The sequence below is a fragment of the Haemorhous mexicanus genome, chromosome 12 (genome assembly GCF_027477595.1).
Source record: "Haemorhous mexicanus isolate bHaeMex1 chromosome 12, bHaeMex1.pri, whole genome shotgun sequence".
NCBI lineage: Eukaryota > Metazoa > Chordata > Aves > Passeriformes > Fringillidae > Haemorhous > Haemorhous mexicanus.
In genome coordinates this window covers 11,791,595-11,813,813 of record NC_082352.1, presented here as the reverse complement: position 1 = coordinate 11,813,813, position 22,219 = coordinate 11,791,595, and the positions used below count along the sequence as shown (strand labels likewise).

The 22,219-nt window shown below is 40.6% G+C and overlaps 1 protein-coding gene across 5 annotated transcripts in view; it reads right to left on the bottom strand.

Annotated features, from left to right (window-relative positions):
- The window catches only part of CHD9 (chromodomain helicase DNA binding protein 9), an 86,687-nt gene extending 74,434 nt beyond the window's left edge, over nt 1-12,253 (bottom strand). For 3 of the 5 annotated variants that reach the window (XM_059857098.1, XM_059857102.1, XM_059857100.1), the window contains exons 1-3: nt 11,967-12,252; nt 4,751-4,826; nt 2,933-3,021 (exon numbers count right to left, since the gene is read on the bottom strand). The gene's annotated coding sequence lies outside the window, so the exon portion shown is untranslated. Of the gene's footprint in view, nt 1-2,932; nt 3,022-4,750; nt 4,827-10,076; nt 10,133-11,966 lie in introns of those variants that run through there. The other 2 variants (XR_009487958.1, XM_059857099.1) reach the window with 2 other exon arrangements.
- Between the last annotated feature and the right edge of the window lie 9,966 nt (nt 12,254-22,219).

The following is a 22,219-nucleotide window of genomic DNA, read 5'->3' as shown; positions in this document are numbered from 1 at the left end:
ACCCCACCAACCAGCCACCCAAACTTCTTTTGGAAAGAATACCACTATGAATAGCCTGAACCCAAGTCGGCTGCAAAAAGTTTGGGTTTTGACCAGGGAAGTACTTTTACTCATAGTCTTCAAGGAAACTTCATGTCTTATACAAGAAGAAAAGGAAAACAAGATCTATTTCACAGAATACATCAAAAAACCTGAACTCATACGAAAACATAAGGGAACAGATAGCAAATTTCACTCTGAAAACAAAGTGGAGATAGCAGTGAAAGGAATATAATAAAAAATTCATATGAGTTTTATTTCATTTATTTCATGGCATTTTGGACAACATTTGCTGAAGTGACAACAGAACACAAGCTACTCTAGTTATAACCAAGTAAATCAGGTGGAGCTTAAGCACTTTACCATGATAGCCACACTTTCATACTTTGATACACGAGGTAGCACTGCTTCACATGACTGATGTGTGACAGTACCAAAGATAAGAGAAATCAGTCACTTTGGTGGCCATTTTTTCTCAAAAGAAGTTGAAACCATGGCTATTCAGAAAAATAACAGAAGCCATCTCAGAGAGAAGCTAGGGACAAGTTAGCAACCACAAGGAATTAAAACAAGTCATAAAAGCATGACATAACAGAAATCCAGACTATGGGAAAAGGACACAGTCATAGTTAGGGAAGAGTTTTACATGTATGCTTGCAAAGGCTTTCGTTTTGGGGATTTTTTTAGGGAAGCAATGCAACCAGGCATAACAAACAAGAAGTCTGCTAGAGACTGAAAAAAATCACTGTATTTGCTAAATTCTATGCAACATGCAACAGCATGACAGCTTTGTGGCTTGCTGTGATTTGCCCATCTATTAGCAGATGGAATACTGCATCAAAAAAGGTGCAGGCCCAGACACTCAAAAAACTGATCACTTCTGCACAATATTTAAAAATCAGATATTCCCTTCCCCATATTAAAAGACAATTACACTATCATTACTTGTCAGATTTTAACCAAAGCTTTGGCCAAACTCAAAAAGCTGAGTTAATTAAATAACACCAAAGTTACTTCCTGCTGATGTGCCAATATAATTGATATTCTATCATAGATTTAAAGATCACTGTACATGTTAAATTTAAAAGGCACAGAGGGGCATATCCCAGTCATATAGAAGACTAAAAAAGATCATTTAGTAGATATAAACTCTTTTATTTTCTAGCAGAAAGGACTGTCTTTACTGGAGTGCCATGGTATTTGTAGCTAAATATGGATTTAAAAGATGCATTTTCTTATTGTTATCACTAAAATTTGGATAAAACTTGGTTGGGTAGCCCAAATAAAAACCCTTATATCCAATTGTATATATACATATACATTATTTTAGATGAAAATTACTCTTCATTGCTGTGAATTTCTAATTATGCATTTCTAACTATTTTTAAGTAATGAGCCATCCCTTTAGTAAAATTATACCCTCAACATACTGGTTTTGTTTAGAATTCTCTTTCTGCTACAGAGTTCACAGACATCATGCTAAATATTCAAAAGATCACTCAAGTACCTTGAATTTTAATTTGAAGATTATGAAGATTTGAAATCTGTGGGCTTAAAGTAAATTCTCAGAACTGAGTTCCAGTCCATGGCTACAGTTCCAGCTCCAAGTAAGAGCAAAGAACTGGAGCACACTGGCTTGTGTATGCTTGTCAGACTAATCACAGCAGTCTGTTGCCATACCTACACTGATCCTGCTTGCACCAAACACCCCATGTAACACTTTCCCTTCCTCTACTCCCCAGACATGCACAAACTCCCTTCATCCACCTCTCCTCCTTTCAGACTCTGGGAAATAAATGTAACAAATGTAAATAAGAAAAAAAGGACATCAGTAGCTATTTATTTGTTAAGGTTGTTCATGGAATTTTCAAGCAGCAAACAATACAAATGACATTTTACTTATGAAGAAAATCCATCTTCCAATGCAACTGAAGGCAAATTTCTACCACTCTCAACCATGTCTGCCTTCACTGTGAATGGCAAATCTTCCTTCATGAGAACAGCTTCACTTAAGCTGACTAGAGCAAAACCAGCCCAAAGAGAAAGTAGATCACAAAACTCTATAAAACAAGAGGTATCAAAAAGCCCCACAGCAATGCTTAGGCTACTTAACATACTTCATTAAGAAATCCATATTAACATTAATTTTTAACTTAAGGTAAATTTATGAAGCCTCAAAATGATATTTCAGCAAGCTGTACTTAATATATGGAGAGAAGACATAACAACAAATTCTGTAATGTATGAAGTAAACATAGCCTTAACTTAGCTGTTTTCTTCAGAGACCTACAAAAACTAAAAATACCAGTAGCTTTTAGAAAAAATCCTATTTTCTAGAGAGTCTTTTGTGGGGGTTTTTTTCCTGTTGTTTTGAAGTGCAGGTGTGGGTAATATCACAAAGTTTCTTCAGACTAAGTAAGGTTTGTGTTATTGGGAAGAAGTGTTGTTGTTTGTTTTGATTGCACAAAATTCAGGCCCTTTGCTTTGGTTGCATTCCAAGTTAGAACCACTTTCTTTCCAAAACTCCAAATTCCAAAGATGTATGGCAAGATGCACAGTTAAAGCCCTTAGAACTGTATATGTATCAGAAAATGACTCTCAAATCACAGACCAATTCATAAATTCATTACCTATATACCACTGTTTCTCTGTCTGTAATACTAGGAATTAGTGATTTAATTAGAGCATTAATATTTAGACATATGAATTCCAAAATTTAGTTATGAGCTTGGGTCAAAATTAAGAGCTAGCACAGGCACCTAATGAACCCTATACTGTAAAAGTTCCTGATAAACCTTTAAGAGAAAACTAAGGTGCTGAAATCTTCTAAATTAAAAATATATTACTAGCTAATTAAGAAAATGGCCCAAGTCAAAATAAAAAATATTCTTACCCATGAATATAGAACACATCTCTTGAATGAAGAACTGAAAAGCTCAGAGCTGTGTTTTAAATCCAGATGGATACCTCATCATCAGAGACCTGAAAATGAAGCATGTCAAACAAGTCACACAATAACCAACTTCAGGAGTGTACATTCAAATGCAATACCTGGAACTCCAAAACTCACTAGATAGCTTAGAACCAAGAACACCAGAATTAATACACAATCACTAGTAGCTATGATTTTCTAAGTTTCTCGTGAATAGGTACACACTCATTTTGTAGGACTACTAAAAATAACCCAAGTCTACAAACCCCTTAGGATGAAGGGTAGTTTGTTCCACAATACCAAAAGATTTAGGCTAACTTTAAGATGGGATGTAAGTACTCCAAACCATCAACAGCAAAAAGAAAAGTTTTGAGGTTAGGTTTTAAACCTGTCAGTCTGAGAAGCCCTGTACATGTCTTTCAAGAGCAGTGAGCTGTTCCACTCTGACAGTGGACTTCAATGGGAAGTGACAGTGCCTTCTGGGGAGAGAATACCTGCATGACAGTTTTATCCTGTTCCTTGCCTTGGCAGTAGGTAGAGGAGCTCAATTCCAAGAGGTTCTCTTTTAAATCTTAAAGAGGCTTCAAAACACTACAAAGTTGATGGGAAAATGTGCGTGGGGGGGGTGTTTCTAGGGCCACGGGGTAAAAGCCTCAAAGCACACAAAACTACCCTCTAACATTGAAAGAGAAAGTTTGTATATGAACTGATATTCTACACCAGTGTGTTTTTCCATTTCAAAAACATGATTATTGTGTCCAAGGCACCAAACATCCTCCAATTCCAATACAAAGATTCCTCTCCCTACATACAGGTTTGTGATATCAAAGTCTTTAACACTTTTGCAGAACTATTACTGCAGATCAGTCTTTAAACTTGTTAAAAGATAACATAGCATGTAATACTGCATTGAGAAGCACACTTTAACACAATTATTTCCTCTCCCTCCATCTTTGAAACAATGCTGTAACCTAAGTGCAAGATATAAATTGGTTATAGCAGCTACCAAATCCTGCAGTGTTACAGAAAAAATAATATTATCTGGTACTAATTTGGTACATAAATTGCTACATTTATCCTCCTTCTATTATTCAGTAACTTCCCAAGACTTTTTCCAAGGTTGCTAAATAAAATGTCTCTGCTCTGCAATAGGGACACTTCATGCAGAGAGGTATTTTTCTAAAATTCATATGAGATAAGCACATAGCCAAAATTTACCTAGGGGAAAGTTGCTAAAATACCTTTATATTTGTTTACCATTCATGTGAACTGATATTAATTTTGTATCAAAACAGACAGAAAACTAGCTCCTGATGTTCCCTTTTTCTATACTGGAAATCCCATCATACAAACAGAGCTCCTGTCATGCACAAGTCCTCTTCACAGTCAGAAATTAGAAAGGAGTTTGAAACTCCTTTCAAACTCTCAGGTCCTATGCAACATTTTAATATTTTTTTTGTTGTTGTTCTCAATCTCTTCTTATTTAAAAGTTCTTTGTTGGCTAAATAAAGTTAAAGCATAAAGATTTTACAATATATACACTAACTGAACAGAGGCATTTAAAAATTTAATATTTGAAAAAGAAAAATTGAAAACTTGCAATCAAGTTATTTATTCTACCTGTAAGAGTTCAACAGTAAAAAAAGAAACCTTATTCACCTGTAGCTACCATATAAGACAAATGCTATCTTAAGTTCTTGGTTAAAACAGCTGTGTATCCTTCCTCAACTGGATTATTCTCGAATCCTCAAAATAAAGAGAAAAAAATATGTTTCTTACTCTTTAGAACAGTGTCCACTTGCTTGAACAGCTTCCAATATGGAGACAGTTTTGGAATACTTAAGTTTGAAAAACCCTACATTGAAAGGAAGAAAAAACCCATATGTAACTAGATATACATTCACCAGGTCTGCAATACATTATTCTAAATGTGAAATACAAAAAATACTTCTGAAAACAGAAGACTTACTAATGATTATATGACGAGCCAAACAGAAATCCACACAAAAGGAATATACAGTTTTTATAAGCTCCAAAATGGGGTCTATCTCCACAGATTCTCACATAAGCTATGTTGCATGTGAACTTTCAAATATACATATATATGTATCTGTTACATGGGATATGCATATCTTAAAAAAATTACTCTTACTAAATGTTAAGCATTACTCTTACAAAAAAAAAAAAAAAAAGCAAACAACAATATTTTGGCTTTTTCTCTAAATATCTGCAGGAGGTGCCAAAGGATGGACCCAGCAATGGAACAGGAGGAAGGGGCAGGAATGGTGCCCAGGACATGAGCAAGGAGTTCTCTGCTGTGCAGGGCCCGAGCACTGAACAGCCTGGCCAGAGGCTGTGGAGTCTCCTTCCCTGGGGACATTCCAGAACTGTCTGGACACAACTCTGTGCCTGTGCTCTGGGGAATTCTGCTTGAGCAGGGAGGTTGGACCCGGTGACCCACTATGGTCCCTTCTGACCTGCCCCATTCTGTCAATCTGTGATTCTTATTTTGGACACTAAACCACAGATTTTTATACACATTTTCTAACAGGAAACAAACAACTCATTTCAATTAGTTGAGAATAGCTACACAATTTCTATTTTTTAAAACATCATGTAAATTTAAATAAAACAGTTTAGTTTTGCACAACATCCTTGTGTGCTTTTATCTCTTCAGTCTTGGCAAATACCTTTAACAGCACCAGATGAAGACATTATTATTTTCAACTACCTTCTTCACCTTTCTGCCAAAGGTTATTGCCCTCAAAGCACACCTGCAGAACAAAACATGTAGGTGTGCATCTGCTGCTTCAGCATATAGTCTCCCAATTTAGTTTTAACCCTTTGTCTTGTTTGTTTAACAAACCCATTAGACATTGCATGAAAACAGCAGAAGTGTATATATACCTTCTATTTTGTCATTTATATCTTGTGGACATTAATAGCAATAAAGGGACAATGATAATACAGAGAATGACAACATGTTAATCTGCTGCTATTGATAGAAATCTAGAAAGATACCAGGAGTTTGGAATAGCTTATTGCAAAGAAGAAAGTTGATCCCCAGTCAGTTTATTTCAGTGAATATGGCTGTTAAGAAGTTAATGTCATTGGCCACCAGACTACTGAAGGAATCCCTATTAGTAACCAGTACTGCTCACACAATATTGCAATTTTGTTTCTCTAAAATGTACCTGTGGAGATTTTCATAAATTTCAGGACTTGGGTGATTTCCTTTTAATCACTTCCTTTTTAATACTGATAACAAAAATTTCCCATGTTTGAATTTCCTCAGGTTTGAATTCCACTACACCCAACTTTTTTTCCTTTTAGTGTATCTGTACAAAATACAAATGTCTCTTTTGAAAGTTTAGCTGTCAAAAGAGAGTAACATACTCAGTGTAATGTATTTATAGTTTGCAGTTTGCTTCTGATCACTAGCAAGAGTTACATAAACTTCCTTGTAAGTTTAAAAAGAAAATCCTCTGGTGCTGCTGAGATTTCAGATGCAAACATTAGAGGCTTCCTATTGTTTTAATATCAATTTCAGCGTTACACCTTAAGTAGACCTACCAAATATGTTTCTGAATTCTAGTATTTTTCCTCAGGAACATTTAGGCCATTTTAAGATTTAGAGAAACATTTGCATTAAAAATCAGAAAAAAACCTTTTTATTTTCACATGTGGCCTAAACCATGATTTCATTACAAAACATAAGAGAAGATTTCAGAGCACAGCCCTCTTTCAATTCACAATCTGATAATACAATATCTTCCAATAATTCTCATGTTCTACCCTGATAAGCATCTTAGTGAACTACTGCAAGTTTATAACCTGGAAGTATCAACTAGAACAATGCAAAGGATTGTGCCTATTTTACAGATGCCTATAGGTCCTGACTGATGAGTAGAGACAGCTGTGAAGGCTTGAAATTGACAGAAATCTGCATTGGGAAAAAAAAAAAAAAAGCACAATTTCAAGTCTTTCTTGTAGGTGGAAGCCATAACTACAGTAGCTTTACTACAGGGTAATTGAAAACACAAATTTATTGTATTGAAGTGTCAGATTTCTGATAACATATGGAATATCAGATGGGCATGGCATATCAGATATTCATGGCATTACACAGAAAGTTTCTTCACTAGGGTGTTAAGTATCAAATATAATGAAACCATTTCTCTTCAAAAGCCATTTACAGTACAGATTTTGGAGGAATTCCTGAATTTTAGTGACCAGTATGAAAGAGTGAACAAACTTTTCAATACTGCTCATGCAGTACAAGGAAAGTGCCCAAGAAAACACTGCACACGGAAACAATTTGGTAACCAGAGTTACATTTTCTAATATGACTCAGATAAAGAACAAAGTCAAAATTACTATTTGTCTCCAGAAAAAGGATGGGAACATTTTTCCATCTTCTTGCAAATTCTAACTCTTGATTTAAGATTAAAACAAAAATATATCACTTACAAAGAGAAAGATGCATGTACACTGCCAGCCTAAAGACATTAATATTTGGCAGCACCTGGATAATCTGCATGAATGAAGTTGAACATTTCAACACATCTGTTCACTGACAGATGCCATAACTACCAATGAATTTCTGCTGAATTCTGACTTTTAAAAATGCTTCCTACCTTGTAACATTTTTCTTGCAGCTTAGAAAGTGAATGTAATGTAGAGTCAGCACTGCAAGTGGAACTTGGATCCAAGGTGCTTCCAAAAGTAGCCTTTTACTTCATCACTAGAGCTCACTCTTAGAGGTAGCAGAGCATACATCTGAATTCTGTTACATACACATTTAAAAAGTACTCCTAAGGTCCTTGTGTTTCTGAAGTCAAGATAAATCTTCATTACACACACTGTAAAAAATATTTAGAATTGATCTTCTGCAAGTTTTCAACACTGCAGTTACTTAAAAATATAGTCATTGTAAACCACATTATGTTTTTCTCCTGTAACACTTGTAGAAAAAAATACTGCTTAAAAACTATCTTTCCTCCCTGCAGTACTGTAAATAAGAAAGTTGTGTGTTCAGCTGACTCTCACATTTAAGATCTGGTCAGATTAAATATGGCAATCTTGCTGCTCCTGCAGCCAAAGCCAAAGCTGCAAATACTTTTCAGTTGCTATTCCATCAGACAAATAATCACTTCATATCATGACAATTTCTTTTGCTGAAGGAGAAAGAGAATACTTCAACAATATAATCATGTTAACTATCACTTCTTGGAGGTTTGATTAACAAACAGCTGGTTTCTCCATCACCTCTTCCCTTGTACTTGGATACCCCAAGTTCCTGAGGCTCCACTTCTGACTACTGGAAGAACACTGGGAACTAGAATGGGAGCCAAACTAAGTGTGAGATTTCAAAGTCTTCATTAAGCTCACAGCTCCATGGTTTGATAGAGCCCAAGGCCATTAAAAGGACAACTCTAGATAGGTGGATGGAAGAATATAAAGTATTGACAAAATTAGGGTTAGGAAAGAATCTGGGTGTGATAGGCTACCAGACTTCAGTTAAACACAGAAATGTCTCAGCTGGATGATTTATAAACACAAGTACCAAGCATTACTGAGAATTCAGTTCATCTATAATGGTGGAAAGAGAGAGAATGAATTCCTATTCAGTGATGACTAGGATATGCCATTTGAGTCCATCCTAAATTGCATTAAAATTTTCAAAGAAATGCACTTTGGGCACTTCTTTCTACAAGACTGATACAGAAGAAAAAAAATGCACTGTAAGGAATCTGAACCTATAAAATATGTAATTGTCCAGCTTACCTTTACTTTTAAAGTGTCTGAAGGATACATATACCGTAAATATAGGGAATATTTTTATTGTAAGATACATTTAAAAAAACCCTTAAAACTAACCTATAAACCAAGTGAGAACAAATGTACACTTACTTCATGGGTTTCAGAACAAGGCAATTTTAAAGCAGCAGGTCAATCTTTAGGGTTTAAGCTGCCTGCATCATTAACTTATCTCACTCATAAAAGCAAACAAATTAAAATTGTCTGATTTGGGGTCTCAACAGTCTCTCAGTAGTGGTTCATGTCATACATCTTTTAGATAACACCACTAAGAATACTTTTTAAAAACCACACTCCGCTTTCATCATCATTTTAGCATACTGAATTCTTGGACTAATCTTCAGGAGCATTTAGCACAAGCAGCTCATGAGAAACGAGAATGTGCTGAGACTCCTCAAAAATCCTGAAGAACTCTTAAGCTTCAAATTCCACTTCTTTTTACAATAAAAATGATAACCTTACTCTGAGTGGCATGAATTAGTATGGCTTCACCACAAAAAGCAGCATAAAGTTGTATAAATAGAATAATTTGGTTAAATACAAATAAGCAAGTTAGCACAAAGTAAACCAGCACAGATGAGCTGTAACTCCTTAGGTGCCTGCCCTTGTCATCTTATAAATGCAAAGGAAATTGACGCAGCTTACTCACTAACAGGGAAAGAAAAAAGTTCCTTCGCATTTACTTTAAGGTAAGAGAGTCCACAATGGCCCTTAACCACAGAGTTGTTGATAACTGAAGTTCACATCCTACCTTGCTTCCCACCAACTTCTCCATGAGCCTGAGAGTTATAGGCAAAGGGCCTGGCACACTGATCCCTGAATTGGTTAACATTCAAAAACATGTCTACTAAATTTTGCTCTTTGGTTTACACAATCTGGGCATTGAAGTCCATGGCACGTTGGAAGCCTCATCTGACAGATGTGGGAAGAATGAAAAAGTCATTATTAGTTACAAGTATAAGGTGTTGAGGCTGTCTAGAAACCAGTAAACCAAAAAGCTATTAATTTCTACTCTTTCTTTAACAGTTCACAAAGTCTAAGATAGGAATAATTATTGATTTAAAAATATTTACTTTGTGAAACTAACAAGAATTGATCTTTGCAACAACAAACTAAAATTCAGAGATACGATAAAAAATCTAGATTTTGCTCAAAAATTGGCAAAATATATTAATATATTTTAATATATTATAAAATATATTAATGTTCTGCCTTGAATTATAAACACATGTATAACTGCACACAAATGATTACATGTAAAACAAGGTGAAATAATTATTTTTACCTCACACCTGCCAACTGGGAACCTGATGGTGTCGAATGATCCAGGCTTAAAAACAGTTGCAGTGCGCTTTCAGGAGGAGCCTAGTTCTCCTGAGAGAGGAGAGTTACTTTTTAAGGCTACTTCTTAAAAGTCTCAAAAAATACACAAGAGAACTAGAAACCCTATCCTGTCACAAAAATTGTTACTTTGTCCCCCATGAGCAGGGAATGTAACACTGAAGGGTCTGGCTCTCTTCTACATAATGGAGGTAGACTGAGCAGTATTTTCTCACTCTGATGAAGTTAAATGGCTTTCATAACTGAAGGAAGTTCTCAGCTGCTAAAGATTCAAGGCACTTATGATACAACAGTGAGGAGAGCAAACCATTTCTTACAAACTGAAAGTGTGTGCATCAAGCTTGTTGTCAAAGCTATCCAGCCAAAAAGAGAGAATTCAGAACCCTTTCCAGCTGGTTTTTATCCCTGGTCACAAAAAATTGTGTGTAAAGAAGAAATGAAAAGGTTTTAACCTTTCAGTGTGTCAAGCCTCAGTGAAAAATGTGACAATCTCTCCACTTCACTGGAATAAAGATGCATGCCACCTATCCACCCAGTGCCATCTACCAACAGCACCAAGTTGGCCTCAAAAATCCTCTCCTCGGCATCCCAGGTGGAGGTCAGCTTGCAGCCCCTTCCTGGAAAATTCTAACCCTGCATTTTGACAGCCAAATCCCCTTTTAAGTCTCCACCCATGCAGTGGGAACCTGTGGCCATGCACCACTAACTCTCCTAAGTGCAGAAATTTTGCAGCCCAGAAGGACAGCAGACTGCATGCCCATCTCCATCTCTACCAGACACTGCCAACCCTCCCCTGTCAACCCTCCCCTGTCACCTTCCTTTCCCCTGCTCCCGCGGATCATGCTGTGGTCAATCCAAGCCAGTCGGCTGCCAAACTCAGCTCCTCTTTTTCTTACTGCTTCTATTACCCAGGGAAATTATTTTACTTCCTCCCTCTACCCACCTCTATTCTCTTGTGTGATGAGAAGCCAGGTCTGCCATGCTCACTGTTCTGCCTGGGAGGCTCTGCATCCCTTCCCTACCTCGCACTCCCTTCCTAAACGACACAAGGTGGCCGGGGATATTTTTGCCTTCCCTATCTTCATGCACCCAACCCTTTTCTCCCACTGCCACCTCCTCGGTGGGGAAGAGGGACATGCAGCCTTTTCCTCTGACTTCCCTAAGGAGACCAGCCCTCTTCCCTTCGCCCTGCCATCTTCTTACCTGTAAGAGAGCAGGACATTCAGGCTCTCCGGCACCCTGAGACCCCGGGAAGGCCCAATTCCTCCCCTCAAACTTCACCCCCACCCTCGGCCACCCCTGGGCACCGTGACGGGGCCGCGGGTGGCAGGGCCCGCATCCCTGGGCGCCCCCGCCGACTCCATCCTGCCCGCTCCACCCGCGCCGCCCCCGGGAAAAGCCTCGCCTCGCCGCCGCCCCCCTTCCTCCTCCCACCTCCGCCGGCGAGGTGCGAGGGGCCGGCGTGGAGCCCCGCGCCCGGCGGTGTCGGCGAGGGGCGGAAGCGGGCGGGGGCGGCGGCGGGGAGAGCCCGGGTGCCGAGCAGGCCGCGTCGCGCCGACCCCGGCGGCAGCAGGGGCGGGCAGGGCCGGCGGGGCCGCCCGGTGTCTCCGGCACCTGGAGCGTGGCCTGCCCGTCCCTCCGCACGTACTCACCGCCCGGTTCGCCATTACGGAGCCGCCGCCGCTGCCCGGCAGGAGGCGGCGATGCCCCACGCCTGTGACAGCTCCGCGCCGGGGCCGCCGCGGGCGGGCGCGACGGCTTCCCCTCCCCCCCGCGGGGATTCCCCCCGTGTCCCCCCCCTCCCCGGGAGCCGGCGGGCGAGGGCGGCACTCACCGTGCGGTGTCGCAGGCCGGCGGGCGGTGCGGGCGGCGCGGGCGGTGCTCGGCGCTGTCCCCGCGCCTCTCCCCGCTCCTCCCCGCGGGCGCTGCGCGGGAGGGGCCCCGCGCGGGGGGGGAGCAGGGCGGGGGGCGAAGTTTCACTCGCTCCGCGCCGCGACCCCAGCGGCCCCAGCGAACCCGCGGGGACGGGCTGGGGGGCGCATTTGCATATTTGTCACCCCCGCGCTGATTGGCCGCCCGCGCGGGGGCCGCCGCCGCGCGCTGACACGGCGGCTCGGCTCGGGAGGGAGCGGCGTGAGGGGAGGAAGAGGCGGGCGGAGCGGGGACGGGGCGCGGGAAGGGGCGTGCGCGGGGCGGGGATGCGCGGGGGGCGGAGAGGGGACCCGAGAGCGTGCGAGTTTCCTTCCCGAGACACCTTCGCCCTCCCGCCGCAGCCCCCGCGGGAGGGGCAGCCCTGGTGGGGCGGGGGCGGGCGGCGCGGAGCCGATAGAGCGGTGCGTGCGGCGGGCTGGGCACATCCAATATGGCCCCTGCGCCGGGAGAAGCCAATCCCGGGCGCGGTTACTCCGGAGGCTCCGGCGGAGGCCGGGCCGGGATGCGGGGCAGGCCCCGGGCGGCGGCGGGGGGCGGGGGGAGCGGGGATTTTCCCTGGGAAAGGGAAACTCGGCGCGTTTTGGCGAGGCGCTCACGCAGCCGCTCTGGGCGGCCCGGCCGTGCCTCCGTGGGAGCGCGTGGAGCAGCGGGAATGCCGCCTTCGCTCGAGGAAATCGCGGGGGCGCGTTTGACACCGGCACTGGGGATGGTGCTCGCTAGCGAAGGCTCTCTCCCCCTCCTTCTCTCCAGGCAGAGCCCGTGGGCTGGCAGCTCAGTTCGTCTGACCAGCGGTGGCATCACCAGGTCTTCCATTGAAAGCCAAGGGCTTGCAGGGAGAGCAAGGGGAATTCCTGCCTGTTAAAGGCAAAGGTGGATGCCAGGCAGGACGAATGTAGCCTCGGGTATACGTATCAAGCCACTTTGGAATACATTTCGTGAACACGCTAACAGGGCACATACATTCCAACAAAGTTAACTCTAAGCCTTTTCTTTTACATAATATTTTTTCAGACTTAATAAGATGAAGTACATTAAACCACAAGGATTGATTTCAAAATCAAAGTTTAGAAGAAACCATTGCCAAAGATACTTCAGTGTTATCTGAAATAACTTTTATTTTTGAAGTGTCAAGCTACAAAGCTGTTACAGGACTCGTTTCGGTGTAGCAGGACAGCAGAGCAAAATGCTTGTGGAGGGAGTTTCTAGCACAGCTGAAGTGAGAAACCTTTTTGGGTCTTGCCTACAGCTTTATCTACTGTGGCAAATAAGTAGAGAGAAAAAAAAAAACCGAAAAAAACCCCACTTTAGTTGAACAGTTACATAACTCTTCTGACTTGACCGAAAGACTAAATTAAGAATTCCAGGAATACAAGAAAATTCCCTGTCAGAATTATATGCACTTGGATATTGTGCCTGTGAGGACTACAGGCACACGGGCAATCAGAAGTCTCACCCTAAGTCTTCCATTCCTTGCTAGCAGGGAATGAGGGATATACTTCTGATGCTCTCCAACCTGTTGCTTCTATCATTAGGATATTATTTAAGGCAAATTTTGTCATTATATAAAGTATCAGATTGGTTGGATATCTTATATACTTAATTATATATTATAATTCATTAATTGATTACAAAATTTCTAAACAGTTTCTCTACTGAGATTCTGTAGCTAGAAGCATAAGGAAGGATCTTATTCAGCATTAGTTTAGAGAGACAAGCCTTTAAGCAAGCTACTTCAATGTTTTAGCTTTACAGTATCTTTATCTTTCTCCCTATCTCTCAATTCTTTCATCACAAAAACTTCAGCCTTTCTCTCAGACTATTCAGAAGACTATTGTTAATATTTACACTAAACTTGCTGTGTTTGCTCTCTTCTTTTAGCCAGCCCTAGAGACTTTTTCTTTCTAATTCCTTTCTCTCATTAGCAATTGAAAAAAAATTAAAAAATAAATATAGCTGTTGCGTTTTTGTTTGGTTGGGTTTTTTTTAATCCTAATGTCTTCTAAATCAAAACTTTTATATCTCTGCTCCTCTAGCCCCCCTAGAGAAATAAGCACCTACTTCAATGGAAAAAAAGTTGGCCTTCACCCTTTTATTAGAATTAGCCAGCCAGTGGTAGTACTTCCTTAATAAAGCTATCAACAGCAGTGTAACAGTGTGAAGGGCTCTCAGCTCTGGATAGCGTGAATGGCAGTGTCATACGCTGAGAGCACAGGCTTAGAATCATAAATCACATGAATGACCAAAAATAGGATCATGTGAGTGGTTATTCTGCTGCTCAAAAGGACATTGAAACTCACGAGCACTTAATGTTTGGAGGAATCCTTTTAGAATTTAGAAAACAAATAGGTTACACAAACTTTTCCTAATTTCTGATCTAAACCTTCTCTGGCACAACTTGAGGCCATTTCCTCTTGTCCTATCGCTTGTTACTGAGGACAAGAAACCTCTCTCCACCTGGCTACAGCCTTCAGGTAGCTGGGGAGAGCAATCAAGTTCTCATTTCACTGACTGCTGCTGAGACTCTGCTGTTGCCACAGTGACTGCTTTGATCCTTCTCCAGTCGCCACCCTGTGTGACTTGGGAAAGCAGAGAGCAGTGAGTGCACAGATTGCTGTGTTGGAGCAGCTCTCCCTGTCTTTGCTGATGTGCTCTAAAAGCCTGATTGGGGTCTGGGAAGCAGCTGAAGACCTGCAGTGCCACACAAAATAAGCCCTTGCTGAGATGTTCAGCTGCTCAGTGTGTGCCTCTGCAATCTGCAGCATGAACAGGGAACAGAGCACTTTCTCCAGATAGCTTCTGGAGCTGTTAACAACGCTGCAAGGTGAGGGGCTCTGCTCACATCATTTTGCCTGTGAATATATTAAAAGTCACATGTTCCCATAAGGTTCAAATGGGGAGCTCTGCTTGTTTCATTCTGCTGTCATGTGGCAGTTTGTGGGTTTGTGTGAGCTGGAATGAACACTGGAACTCCTGCAGGGAACAGCTATGCTGTGCACCTGCACATCTGAAACACTGCAGATGCAAAGGAAGTACCCAGAAGCAGATGGTTTCTCTCATGTCCTAGCAGAGACAGATGTAAACCAGGATATCATTATGAATCTTTTTAGATTAGGACTAAATTTAATTTTTTCACAGTACTTGAGAACAATTGCATCCAAGGATATATGGATCAGAAAGAGAAGCTGGAATTCTGCATATAAACCTTTCATAATGTGATAAACAACTACAAATGAAGATCTGGTTGCTAATTATATATACAAATAATCTGCTTTATAAAATGGAAAGCTGCTAGAATGTTCTACTTTTACTATATCCTAAAAGTTTACCTGGCAGCTGGATACTAGTGATGTAAATTGAGTAAACCTGCAGTTAAGGCATCAAAATGCTGGTTTCTGAAACTATTTTCATTGCTATTTCCTCAAACACCTACATCTGTGTCTGCTTACCACAATGACAGCCACAAGTACATTGTTAATTGATGAAACCCTAATGATAGTACTGAAATTTGTCATGAAATAGGAGGCATGAAAGGAGAACATTTTAAAACTGAGTTTACTGGAATGTTATTTTTCTATCACACCATGTTTTTCATTGAGAAACTTATTTTTAGGATAACTCCTGGCAGTACCCAATTTTAGCACTGCCAGGAGTGCTAAAATTTTTAGCAAAGGTTTTCTGCATTGTCTTTAGGAAAAACAGAAATTTGTATCTTGATAGGCTGAGGTCAGTTTGTGAAACAAGGCACGCTGAGATTTGTGAGCTGGGGTTTAAAGTGTAGTGTGTAAAGATCTCTTTCAAAGAAGAAGGGTGATTCAGAACCTCCTCTAGACTCGTGTTAGGAAGAAAATAGCCAATTAAGCCCAGCTGAGAGTTTTGATGACCATGTGGAGCTCGTGTCACCTGATTCTCTTTGGTCTCCATAAGGCAGCACTGAGGCCTCGTTGCAGTTTTCCGTGGAGAGATTTAAGTAGGGGGGAGTTTTCAGGAGAGAAAGACATCAATTATAGCTGTAGAAATGTGCTTTTTTGCTGTTTCTACAGTCTCTGAGAGGGAAGAGGCATACTGATGTGTTTACAAGCAATTCAATGGGTGCAGGTATGGGTGTTCACGTCTGTTCACTTAGTCTCTGGTAATTTCAAGCAGCAGGTTCATTGCAGAGCCCAGCCAGCCTGGCTGCTGAAACAGACAAGCTGGGTCTGCACAAGCCTGAGCTTCTGAACTTCAGGCTAAAATGACAGGTTTGAGGGGGGAATACGGAGAAGGCAGTTTAGGAATGCTGTACAGCTTCCAAGTGCTGCAGCCAATGGGAAAAGTAAGAGAGCACCATGGGGCCGGGAGTTTAGGATAAAAGGAGGGTGTGCCCTCTGAAACCTCGAGAGAGAGAACCGTGTGGGCATGTGCCCCAGTGGACTCTCTCCCTTTACTCAAATAAAGATCCAGGACTCCTCTGTCTCCACTGTGGACGCTGGCTTGTCATAGTGTGATTTTCCATACAAAAGCCTCTAGTAAAAGTTTGGTAAAGAGTGGGGAAAAATCAATGTATTACCCAATTCTGAATACCAGATCACACAACACTTCAGAATAGTTGAATAGTGTAGGTGCACAGTTTGTGGGGATTGGGAGTGGGGCTGGGCTGAGCCTCATCCCCAATGAGCTCCAGCTGTGAGCAGCAGGTGAGCAGCACTGACAGCAATGAGCCATGGAGTGCCCAGGGGCACTGACCAACCACCAAAGGGAACACAGGGCACACAGGTGCAGTGCATTAGCAGTGAGGGGCACACAGGTGCAGTGCATTAGCAGTGAGGGGCACACAGGTGCAGTGCATTAGCAATGAGGGGCACACAGGTGCAGTGCATTAGCAATGAGGGGCACACAGGTGCAGTGCATTAGCAGTGAGGGGCACACAGGTGCAGTGCATTAACAATGAGGGGCACACAGGTGCAGTGCATTAGCAGTGAGGGGCACACAAGTGCAGTGCATTAACAATGAGGGGTATAAAAGGTTGGGCTAAAGAACAAGAAGAGCAGATGCTTGCAGCCTTCTGAAGTGGTGTGGTGTTATTCTGCACAGGTTGAAGCTTTCTGAAGTTGTGTATCATGGCCATATCAACTGTGATGTATGCTGTGACAAAAAAAGAGGTTTAACAACTCTTCAGGAGTCTGAATGTACGAAATAGAGGTAAGTTATTAATTTTTCAGTTGCTTATTCTTGTACTGTAGTAGGGAGGGAATCCTCCTAAAGGAAAAATGATTTAGATAGTTGAGAGTAATTGCAAATCATAAACAATAAACTTTCAAGGCTTGTGCCTATAGCTCTACTAAACTTTTTGAGTTAGTAGCTTAGGGACTGCTTTCAGTCAATCCACAGCTAGCTGTAAAACTAGGCAACATTGGAATCCCTTAAACTTAAGGGAAAACAGAATCTCTCCTTGGTTATTAGAGTTCATTTAAGTGCCTGTGAAAATTGAGCTGGAAATACTGTCTTGGATAAAGTAGGTATCCATATATCAGTTGTGAGCAGCATATGAAATAAATCTCTGAAACCTTACTTTTTAATTCAGTACTTGTGTGTGACGGCAAGGCCGAGCAGAGTATGGCCAGGCCATGAGTGTGCCCGGTGAGCCCAACCCATTCGTTGTTCCTCCGTGCAGAAAGGTCCTGCTGCCCTCCTGTGGTCCTTCCCAGTGACACGGGTTTGTTCTGAAGCTGCTGCAACATTATTTTTCCTTTAAAGCTGAATTTTTAACTGCCTGTAAAATGAAAGATGCCTTTATTCTGTATGAAAGAGTTATTTACAGTATATGGAATGTTCTTCTGTGGTAAAATTACCTTTGTGGATGACAGGACAGTAGTGGCTGTCACTTATCCCACCTTTTGTAAAGCTTTTCATCACATGTCCAGTACTCATCTGTCCAAGTTAGGATTTCATGCTCTGAATGGGTAAGTAATCAGACAAATGGAAAACTGGATGAACAGGCATGGGAGAGTGTTTAATACTGTGTACAAATGCCGGTAACAGAAAAACTACCCCAGGGATCCATACTGGGACTAGTTCTGTTTAACAGCTTTATTAGCTACTTAGAGAGGTTTGAAGGTGACAAGAATAGGGGGTAGGGCCAGGTGACATGCTGGATGACAAAGCTGCCACTCAGACCTAGACAAGACTGGCAGGGATGTGCTTTCCTGACGCTTGTTTTCTAATATCTGAACCCATTCTAGGAATCTGGTATCTCCTGGGGTATCTTGAACATATGGAGAAATTGGTTTTATAAATCTAAATAATGTAATATGCCAAGCCAACTAGTTGAGTCTTTACTTGATGAAAAACATGGGTTATAATTTGTTGCTTCACAAAACTTGTGGTGAAACTATAAACCCATGATTCAGTCTCTTGTCAGTGTTGGCTTCAATAAGTAAACCTCAAATTTCCACTGAGGTAATAACCAAGTAATCATGAAACTGAAAATGAGTTCATGAGTTCAATTCTTTTATTATTCTCTACTGCTAACTGAGACTAAAACTCACCTGGCAAGTTTGAAAAAAAGTTTTTTTTTGGTGTCAGTTATACTAATAGTTTCTAAAGTGAACTTTCTTCTCTTTGTTTTTAACTGAGTACATGTAGACGAAAGATTGTAGTTCAACACTTGTGTGAAAGAAATTTGTTGCTGTAAACTTGATCAGTACCATACAGCTTGTGTAAAAGTTTGTCTTGTGAGTTGCTGATGTATGATGGAGTAACTGCTCATGTTACTGAGTTCTGTAAATGGTGTAGCTGAGCACTTGATTACTGCAGCACATGTATTTTAACTTACATCCTCTTCTCCAGACCAGGAATCTCCCTGGTCTGTGCAGTGCATCCTCAGAGTGGCTCTGTGGGACTGCTGTGCCTGCCATAGGGTTTGCAGTAGGATACTGATTGTAAGACTTCTGAGCCTAGGAAGTTTTGTGTGCATGTGCCCCAAAGTGTCTTCTCCTGAGGACTGATTCAAGGTGACCTCTGTGGGATTCAGCAGTCTCTTGTGCTGTATCTAAAGTGCTTTGGGCAATCCTGAGTGCTGTAAGAGCCACACAAACAAGCTGTGGCTGTTTTGCCCATTTGCAGGACTGACACTGTCCAAGAGGGAGTGGAGGCAGAACAAAGATGTGTCTGTCTGCCAGGGATTTTAGGGAGCCACAGGAGAGAGGTTTTGTTTGTTGGTGTTTTGTGGTAATTTGGACCTATCTGCCTATTTTTAGTTGAAATAGTTCTTTGAATCTGGGCCTAAACAAATGAAGTTCCTTTGGACCTTGACTCTCTGGGCTGAAGTCAAATATTTAACATCTGCTTACAAGTGATTAGTTAGTATGGTAAGATGAACTTTTAAAGAGGTGCAAATGTTCTGACTTGCATTTTTGTTCAGCTTCCCTTCTGTAGAAGTTCTTTACAAGTCACAAACTGGAAAAATATGGTGAAATGAAACTTCAAGGCCTTTATAATTGTTACCTGTGGAAACATTACTGCAGCAGTAATGTGCTGCTAAGTGTTTCCACAGGTAACAATTATAAGTGTGTAACTAGTGGTTGTCTGCTGAATGGTTGAGGATTACTGCACACAGCAAACTAGATCTATGCAAAGGAAATGAGAAATTTGAGTCATAGCAAAACACTGCCTGGGAGATAACACGCCATCACTTTTTAGAAAATGAATTCTAATGTGGTTCCTGTGCAGCAGAATCAATGTGAGGTACTGCTTCTCCGTTACTTGTTTAGTTTTCCATTGCTGCTTTAAACTTTAGTAACTCTTCAGGTATTTGTAACTGATCTTATATTTTGTGATACTTTGGGATACTAAAATTGACCTTAGTAATAGACTTAACTGCTTAGTGAACTTCTGTTATTCACAAAAACTGAGATGTTAAATACTTGTTCTACCTAACTAGGTATGCAAAACCTGTACAGACTTCTATCACCATCATCTAATTGCTCCCCACAGACATATTAGGAATTAGGATTGCATTTTTGCTATACTGGTTTTGATTGCTTAGCTGCTTTATTGCTTTTGCTCTCCCTACTGCTCACTGTTTTACTTTTTTTTTTTTAAAGTTCCTCTAATAATTACTTTTCCCTCCAGTCTTTGTCAGTTGACTTATGTAATGCCTAAATTGGAAGGTTACATGAATTGTGGATGTGTGCACATGCGTGGGTTTTGTGGTTTGGTGGGGTTTTTTTGCTTTTGTTTTTTGGTGGTTTTTTTTTAAGTGTTTTTTTTTGTTATTGGTTTGGTGGGTTTTTTATTTTGTTGAGTTTTCTGTTGTTTTTTTTTTTTTTTTTCCCAGTAGCACTTAATAAGAATGTGCCCCTTGATTATGGCTCTAAAGAAACTGGTTTTTTTGCTTCCCCTATTTGGAAGTTAGGAACAAAGAAATAATCTAAATTCTACTGAACTTAATAAAAAGGAAAATACTTGTCTTTTGCTTTTTTCTATGAGCCTCTTTTATCAGTTTCAGAACAATTAGATGGAGAAAGTGTGTATATGAAGTGTATATATACAGTGCCATGCCTTCAGAAGAGAGAATTTGTAGTGCAAGTTCTTCCAAACTTCATAATATCTTTAAATCTACTTCTGCAAAAATGAGATTTGACTGCTCACAAGAGGGCACTGCAGCTCTACTTTTGTGCATCTTATTGTGAGCCATGAGAAAAGTAAATAATATTGTTATTTTCCAGTGTTATTTTAAGCTGCCTGAAAAATGAAAGTATAGATTGCCTTTTTTTTTTAAATTTAAGCAGAAATTAAGGCACTGGAAGTAATACAGAAATTAGAGTTGGGAGCTTTGAATGGAATGTCCCTTTGTCACCTTCAGGGTCAGAGTATTGTAGCTGGTGATGGCTGAGCGAGACAAGTAAGATGAAAAAAGCTGTGATCTCATTCAAAAAAAAAAGGGCAGACTGTCTGACCATAATGAACTAATTTATTTACTTATCAAAGCCTTAAGTGTCATTAGACAGCTCAGTAGGCAAGTCATCATGAGAGGAGTTTTCACTTAGTAAAGATTAATTATAGCCTCCAGCATATCAAGTTTATTATGTCCAATAAGTATGTCAAACAGCTGGAGGAACATGTTTGTCTTTACACTTGATAGCATTCTCTTGCCTCAAGGTCTGACTCCTGGAAGAATAATTAGTTGATGTGGGTGAATTGTTTCTAATTCTGCAAACTGTTTTTTGGTGTGTATTTAATTCTGTGCTTTGAGTAAAACAAAGTTAAGTATTGGATTGGATGCCAAAGTTGTGAGTACGTAACTCTAATAGTGCGTGGACTGTAAAGCACTGTGGGATTTTGGTTTTCTTTTGGTTGATTTTTTTTTGTTTCTGTGTTTTTGGTGGTTTGGGTTTTTTTTGTGGTTTTTTTTTTTTGGTGGGTTGGTTTGTTTGTTTTGTTTGTTTTTTTTTTTGGTATTTAATATATGCATTTATTGTATTTAAGAGTAATTGTTGAATAATTTTTGTTTTAGGATGTCTTTTCTCAGAGGAAATATGAAAGACTGGCAACACAAAGTTTGTTGGGCTTTAAGTATCTACCTGCTGAAGAAATTCTTATAAGAAGCTAGCTTTACATTTTTCCATAATGGCTCTTTCTCTTTTGATAGTACTTCTCACTAAATGGCATAGACACTCAAAAACTTGGGTATGTAAAAGTCTCTGTCACTGAATAGACAAGGTAGGTTTGGAGCCATGTGGCAAATAGCTGAAGGGTCTGTAAAAAGCCATGGAAAAAAGTCTGTACTCAGATATAATTTATTTTATGCTTTTGAAAAGCACATATACTAGAGGATTATGAAGAGGGTGCATGGAGCTGATAAAAGCTACAGGAAACACCCAAATGTACAATGAGGAAAAAGATTACTACAAGAAATGAGTAAGAAATGGTGTAGAGTGTTTCAGTAGAGCAAGGAAAGCTTCTGATAACAGAATGAATTTAGGATCTCCAGACAAGATTTAGCTAAAGAATTTAAAATTGGTTTTTATACAGTGCTCACCTTTTTAAAGGTGATGTCAAAAAGGAAGGTAATTTTTGTTTTAAACAATAAGAACTTCAGATTGTTGAGAGGTAGGCACAATTTTGAATTTTGAGCAGACAGTGCTATTGGGACAGACTTGTTCATCTGGCTTTCTC